This window comes from Pinus tabuliformis, chromosome 6 (genome assembly GCF_031772625.1).
Source record: "Pinus tabuliformis cultivar Carrire ecotype Pingquan chromosome 6, CPIR1, whole genome shotgun sequence".
NCBI classification, from domain to species: Eukaryota; Viridiplantae; Streptophyta; class Pinopsida; order Pinales; family Pinaceae; genus Pinus; species Pinus tabuliformis.
The window spans coordinates 668,561,571-668,569,832 of NC_142292.1; the positions used below are offsets into that span (position 1 = coordinate 668,561,571).

At 32.4% G+C, this 8,262-nt stretch overlaps 1 long non-coding RNA gene across 1 annotated transcript; it reads left to right on the plus strand.

Moving 5' to 3' along the window:
- The first annotated feature begins 6,369 nt into the window (after positions 1-6,369).
- On the plus strand, positions 6,370-7,193 carry LOC149260399 (uncharacterized). The gene is made up of 3 exons (XR_016248271.1): positions 6,370-6,736; positions 6,894-6,958; positions 7,064-7,193. It is a non-coding gene; the product is annotated as an uncharacterized LOC149260399 (long non-coding RNA).
- Positions 7,194-8,262: the final 1,069 nt, after the last annotated feature.

Below are 8,262 nucleotides of genomic sequence, written 5' to 3' on the forward strand. Positions count from 1 at the left end.
TGTTGAATCTCAACTTTCAATGTTTATTATTAATTTTGGTGAGTTATGTCTATACTATAGGAATTTTTTTGTCTTATAGAATTTGGAAATCAAGGAAGCCATTGAATGACTTTTAAGTTGGGTAAGGGACTCCTTGATATCTATATTATCCTTTAATTTGGTGGCCTCCCTTATTTGTATTTGAAAGAATACTTTTAGTTGAATCTAGCTAGTTCTTAGTCAATTAGAGACCTTTTCATAAGGATATTGTGTGAGCTAGGGACCTTCATGATGGAAACTCCCATCTCTAGAAGATTTGAACAACTTTGAAGGTTTAATTTCAACACTCTGGTCCTGATAATATGATGATTTGATTATAGATGATTTGTTACTTAAGTTGCGAGTTGTTGGCTCAATGGCTTGATGGAAATATTGGAAGTGGAAAAAGGGTAAACAAATCATGGAACATAAATCCACAGATGGTTATCATTGGTATAATGTTAGACATAGGCTAAACACCAAGTTAAAAATTCTATAGAAACTTGGATATAAGTAATCGATGTTTTATAGTTGGATCCATTCATTGTGGAAATAATTTATTGAGCCTAAGAAGGTTATAATTTACAATCCTTGATTCCAAGTGGCTTGGGAATTCCATAGCCCAAGTACCCCTTCTGTCATCAGAATGAGATTGTTAAACATCTTTTTAGTTTCACTCATATGCTAAATGAACATGGGTGTGTGACACAAATTTGTGTGATCAATTTCTCCTTATGCCTATTGCTTAGAAGTCTACTCTCCTTGGTGATAAACTCCCATGAGCCATTGAATTTCATGCAACATTAAAACTTTTTTTAATATAAATTATCTTCTTTATATGAAAAAATATGCACTTGAAAATCAAGGTTCAAACCAAGGAGGTGGAACAAGAGCTAGCACACCTCCAACAATTGATGGATTACTCTGGGTTGGTTCCATGCACTCTGATTTAGGAACCCTATACCTTCACTCTCCACTTGGCTTGGATAGTTTGTATTAATCTAGTAGTAGACTATGCCATAGGGTAGTGTTCCTACTTTGAGAGTGCAATTAACATTAGATCAAAAGGTTGAACAACTTTGAAGGTTGAGTTTCAACACTCTAGTCCTGATAATATGATGATTTGATTATAGGTATTTTTTCTTAAGTTGTGAGTTGTTGGCTCAATGGCTTGATGGAAATATTGGAAGTGGAATTAGTGTAAACACTTCATGGAACATAAATCCAGAGATGGTTATCATTGGTATAATGTTACACCTAGGCTAAACACCAAGTTAAAAATTCTCTATAAACTTGGATATAAGTAATCTATGTTTTAGAGTTGGATCCATTCATTGTAGAAATAATTTATTGAGCCTAAGAAGGTTATAATTTTACAATCCTTGATTCCAAGTGGCTTGGGAGTTCCATAGCCCAAGTACCACCTCTGTCATCTAGATGAGATTGTTAAACATCTTTTTGGTTTCACACATATGCTAAATGGACATGGGTGTGTGTCACAAATTTGTGTGATCGGTTTCTCCTTATGTCTATCAATTAGAAGTATATTCTCCTTGGTGATAAGCTCCCATTAGCCATTGAATTTCATGTAGCATTGAAACTTGTTTGAATATAAATTCTCTTCTTTATATGAAAAAAATGGAATGAACACGCTTTTTAAAAACATTCATATTCGTTGTTTCACTTAGTATGATGGAGCTTTGTGCAAATATGCACTTGCAAATCAAGGTTCAAACCAAGGAGGTGGAATGAGAGCTAGCACACATCCAACAATTGATGGAGTACTCGGGGTTGGCTCCATGCACTCTAATTTAGGAACCCCTAAACCTTCACTCTCCACTTGGTTTGGATAGTTTGTATTAATCTAGTAGTAGACCATGCCATAGGGAAGTGTTCCTACTTTGGGAGTGCATCGAACATTAGATCAAAATCCATGATGACCACATTCACTTGCCCCTTCCATGACAAGTTATCGAAGATTCACTTGCTTATTTCAATGGTAAGTGACTCAAGGAGTAGAAAAATGAAGGATGGTACAATGCTAACCTATTGATGATCCATCATTTAGTGGGTGGAGTCCCAACCTTGATGATCATTACTTGCCTCTATATTTGGGTCCATAGTTTCTACTTAATTTTATGGATATATTTGTTGTGTTCAATTGGCCACAATATTTGTATTTAGCTCCTTAGCTTCTTTCCCCAACCATGTGATTTTGGACTTGTTATGCCTTTAAATTTTAGACTATATATTTTGATAACCCCCATAGTGCCTCTAGTTTTGAATCTGATAGTTACTTGCACACAACCCAATTTTATATATAAAATGCATGTACATAATATTATATTTTCAAATGTCAATTAGATGTAGCTTGGGTGGTTGGGAGAAATGTTGTTATCCTCCCCGCCCATGTTCAATTCTCACATGTGGCATGTTGAGCTCATAATGACTGTATCCATGTAATGGATTTTGAGTCTTGTTGTTTGAGAGCCCCTTGAGGATAAAAAAATGTATATTCCTCAGATGAAATATAAAGATATTTCTTCAAGGATTTTTTTATAGATAAAAATTATAAAAAAAGGTGGGGAGTAAGGAGTACAGAAACTTGTATAATATAACAAAACTATTATGAAAATTTATCAAAATTTTAATGAAATAGGGAAATTAGTGGGAGTCTTCATTTCCCTTTGTAAAGGTCCCACTATGCTAAATGTTAGGGTAAGCATAGATGAGATTTTCTCTCCTTATAAATGTGATTAGGTATAAATATTTAAAAAAGTGCATAATGTTAATTAGTTTAGAAGTACATATAATCTTAAGTTATTTTAGTTCAAAATGGTTTATCATTTATTATAGGTGTACTAAGATAACATAAGGATAATGTGAATAATTAGGAAAATGAAGTATAGTTAGAAGGAAGTATGGGGTGGATAGAAATGTCTTTCACTTAAGTTCATCCAAATCACTAGGCTTCATGGGTCATTTTAATGTCCATGTCATGCATTAATAATAATAATAATAATAATAATACTCTATTGTAATTTAGCAAGCAACATGTTCATCTTCATGTCCTTTCAAGTTATAAACCATTATCCTTCTAATTCACTCTTGTTGCATCACATTATGGATTATTAAAGATGATTTTAAGTAATGTTATTGATGGTTAGGTGCAAGTGTTATGCAACTTTAACATAATAAATACCCCCTACTCATGGCTCATTAGTTGAAAAGTTCTTATGTGGCATGCTAGAGCATCATTTTTCCTTCCAAGGAAAATCTCATAGGGAAACCTAAATGATGTCTCTGCATTCATAAATTCAATCCCTGATAAACCCATAGACATAAACTAGTGTAACTCACCCAATGGGATTTGAATAAGGCATTATCTATCATTGAATTAGTCAAGTTCAGAACAAAATTGGTGACATGAAGTTGTGCTAACTCATAGGATGTTGTGTCTATCCATTAGATATATAAAATAAAGCAATTGCCCATTACTTGTGTTAACCATAAATTATGAGAAAAAAATGGAAATTTTTTTTGTCATTTTATTTCATACTATCATTTAAATGTGTGATATATACAAACAAGGGTAGATGTGGATATTACCCATTATGCTAATTGAGGATGGGCTATTAGATTCAATGCATAATTTGTAAACTAGCAAATTTCTTTTAATTTAATTTTGGAACTAAATTATGATCACATAAGATGCATTTTGTTTCTATAAGGCACATTTACCTTGTTTTTCTATAAAAAGTTTTTATTTGATAAAATGTTTCCTTCATTTATTAATAATATTATTTAATGTATAATCAAACATTTTATAAAATAAAAGTGGATTGCATAAGCAAGCCTCCACAAGCACAAGCATGGCTAGTTCAATACCAAAATATCTCATAAAATTACATTGGTAAAAGTTAAAACATTATCAAAACATTTTAAAACCCATTAAATACATCATACACATATATGATATTGTCATGACCATAGACCTCTTTAAGCTAATAATACATTCCCCCATAACATGTTGATAATGTGTGTGGGGATTCCCCAAGGCCACTAGAAGCAAAGGCCCACAATTTAGTAACCCTAAGCCTACAAGATACCCATAATAGAAGGTTGTTGATTAAGGAACATAAACTCCATCACTTTGGGTTCAGAGTTGCTATTGTCATCGTCTTTGAGCAACCCATATTGTACATGCATATTGTTCACTAGCCATGAACTCTATGAAATATCTATGAGAAAAATCACATAAAGAAATCCACAAACTAATGAGTCAAAGAGCTTGATTGTCCATGTGGCCCCACACCAAATACCATTGCAAACCAATAGATATAGTTTCCACTAACAAAATACCTTGTGGAACAACTCATTTGCTTGAAATGTCTAAGAGATCAACATGCTTTCATCAATTCAACACCTTGAAATGGGTGTCAGAACCACCGACATGCAAAACAATAACCATAAAACCATTTCTATAACGGCCCCATGAACATACTAACAACCATGATCTAGTAACCATATTAGTGCCACAAAGTCACCCACAACATACACTCCATCTAAGAAATTCTTTGGAGGCATCTCAACTTTACTCTACACCCAAGCACAACCACCACCTCACTTTTTCTAGCCAATGACAAGTTTCTTTTTCTTTGTGGGAAAAAACTAGTGATGTTTAAGATAGGAGATGTATAGGTGGGATAGCTTCACCACCTCACTTTTTCTAGCCAATGACTAGTTTCTTTTTCTTTGTGGGAAAAAACTAGTGATGTTTAAGAGAGGAGATGTATAGGTGGGATGAAGACAGAAAAGATATGTCTACCTTCCCATTTCTCATCCATTTCATGACTTGCTTAAAGATATGTCCCTTGGACACCTTCTTTATAACAAGTTGTAAAAAAAATAAAATTGAAAGGATTTTCCACTAGAAAGTGACATTTAAATACCAAATAAAGGCATAGTATAACTTATAGACAAATGTCCATTTTACCGGAATCCAATGATTCAATTCAAGCAAGATTGCAATTTTTTGTTATTTAAAATATATTTTTGAAAGCATAAATAGATTCAACACTTTGAAAACCCCTTGGGGAATTCAAATTTTGTAGATTAAACAACTTAAATCAATTTTTTTTTAAATCTTTGCTGGATTTTTGTTAAAGTTAACCAAAAAAAAAACCCTAAAAAAGGTAATTTGGTCTATAAGTTAGACTAAGCTCCAAATAAATAGGTATAACTTATACTTGTTGAAATTCAACATGGAGAAGGTATACGAATGAATATTTTCCAAATCTTGACAATTAGTTAAGATACTATATATAAATATGATCCAAAAAAAATAATTTATTAAAAAATATATTCAATAGTTTAAGGATATCATTAATATTTTTGATCCACTGACATAAATATACACATTACTTAAGCACATTTTACATAAATGTTAGTCAAATATTGATAACTATAACCATATCTATAATTATTAAAAATATTGATCTAATATATATTAAATAATAAAAAAATATTTTATACAAAAGCAATTTTTTTCCTCAAAATATATAATATATAATTTTTTTATTTGATTAACATAATACAAACATTACTTAAACATCTTTTTATAAAAGTAATTTATGATATTAGTATTAACTTAAATATGGCAACATTGACCATGTCTATTAATAATTAAAAATATCACTCTCATATATATATATTAAAAAATAGAAAATTATTTAATACTAAAACATATTTTCCGAGAAATATATATTTCTGGGAATATATTAATAGATACATAATATATTAATATATTAATACAAAATATTAAAAAAACTTTAATTATAAACTTATCATTTATCATTCACGAATTTAAATGCATCTTAGGATGAAATTGATCATAATCTTATTATTTATCATTCATATGTAATGAATTGAAAATTGAACACTCACGTCATCAAAACCATGCAACTTTTTTGATAAATTGCCAAGCATCTTTTTAAAATAAACTTTAATGTGACCTCTTCAAAAACCATGACCATGGAGCCTTTTATAAGTTTGAAAGTGAACTTGATTGTGTCAATGCCAAGCATTTAAGAATCAACTGGACGAACGGAACCGCCTTTTCCATTCTAGATTTTTTTTTGAGAACTTTAATGTGTCGATGGCAAGTCATTTAGATTCAAATGGAATAACGGTACCTTCATTCATGCTAGCTTTTTCAGAAAGTCGGTGACGGTCCCCAGTAGCCATTCTGAGCTGGAACCTGCCACCTCAGATTTCAAGAATCTTGATGGTCGAGAATTCTCTTAGAACATGACCGTTTTCTAAAGATAAGATCGAGAGGGAAAATATGGTATGGCATTGCTATATATTACGATCTAGTGCAATTAACGTTTGTTCTGCCTACTCTGTTTTTCTTTGATCTCCTCCCATGGTGGTAGACTGGTGTGGTGTGTTATGATTGATTATGTGGAGCGCTCCCTTTGGTTTTTTGTCTGTGTATGTTCTTTTGTTTGGTACGTGGGTTTGTTGTATGTTTGTGCTGTTGTTATTATTGTTTTTATATGTGTTCTGTGTGAAATTAACCACCTAGGGTGAGCCAGTGCACACGAGGAAACATTTCTGAAACAGAGGCGAGGTATTTCAGTGAAATAAATTAGCTTGTTCCTCTGTTCAATGGATGGATGAATTAGGTCGTTCCTCTGTTGAATGGATTATTGAGGTAAGAGAGATCTGCGCTTTAGTTTCTCCATATTAATACGAACAGCAGTTGGAATCTCCAATTTCTCTGGTTTCTGTTTCAGTAATTCATTTGTTATTTGTAGGTGTTTCTGCATTAACATTTCTTTACTTGTTTGCTTTTAATTTCTTGATTCCAGCGTCCAGGGCAGAGCATTGGGTGCAAAGCGCCTAGTGAATAGGACTACAGAGCCATATTTGCAAGGTACTGTGCGGTGTGGTGTTTATAGATTTGATTTCTTTGTGAACAATTCATCTAATTATTTTCAAAATTGCTAACGTGATTTGTTTGTTCATTTCTTTCTTTCAGGGACTTCGCTGCTGTGTATAGCGTGGAGAGTTTCCTGTACAAAGGCTCCGGTGAGCACTGTTGCTCTGAAGCACTATTGTTCTAAGGTACCTTCCCAGCTTTTCTAGACTTGATTGTCTTGCAGTTTGAAGCAGCAATTTGTGGTTAAGAAAATATTGAGGAACTGGAATAAAGATTAAGTTAATGATGTAAATTCTTCTTGTAATCGTGTGATTCATTTCTAAAAGATTTCATTAGACTCAATTTTTGGTCAAGTAAATATAGAGGAACTGGGATAAAGATCAGGTATAATGATGTAAATTCTTCCTGAAATCAATTAATAAGTCATGTTTAAGTTTATTGTGTGATTCATTTCTAAATCATTAGACTCCAAAGAGATTTGCAGGCTCTCTGTACAGATAGGAAGTTAAAAAACGAATTGATTTCGATGTCTTGAAATTCAAGAAACCACCTGCGCGAGTCTGATAAATGTTGCTTTAATGTTTAAATTTAATGCAACGATACGGGTATAGGCGTTCCCCAATAAACTAAAATTTAGAGTAGGCCTATTTATCTAAATGTGGGAGCGCGGGAAACCCTTGGAAATTGACCCTTATCATCCGCTTAGTCTCGCCATTCCTGAGGTCGTTTAGGTTGTTCGCTGCACTTAATTATTGAATCTGAATTCTCTTGAGGTTATTTCTTTGTAAATTATTGATTCCGATTCACGGCATGATGAGGGCAGAGTATCAGAATCAGAAATTGTTTAGTATATTTTATCATCTCTCTAGATGCAATTTGAAGAAGCATCTGGACTTTCATTTTCTATTTATTTATGTATTTAAAGAGTATTTAAGTTTCAATTTATTTTACTTGAATCAGAATATTTATGTGAGGGATTTTGCGTAGACCTCTGTTTTCAGTCAAAGCGGTGGTTCCATTGATCTTTGGTTTTGTTTTCTTTTTCAAATCTCTCTGCATTTATTTAGCGGAAATACCTGTTTCTCGTAATTGATTACTGTAGATCTCTATATAGAGTTCTATCAATCGATTTGCTTTGAATGCTATTGAACTTCAGGTTTGCCATTAAATTTTCTTGTGGTAAGATTTTCATTGCCATAATAGAAAATAAATTTATATGGAATTTAGGTTTTTTTTGTCTCTCCATTGAGCTTGTATTTGTTGGACATTTTTTTAATGAGCAGCAGAGGTGGCTTAAA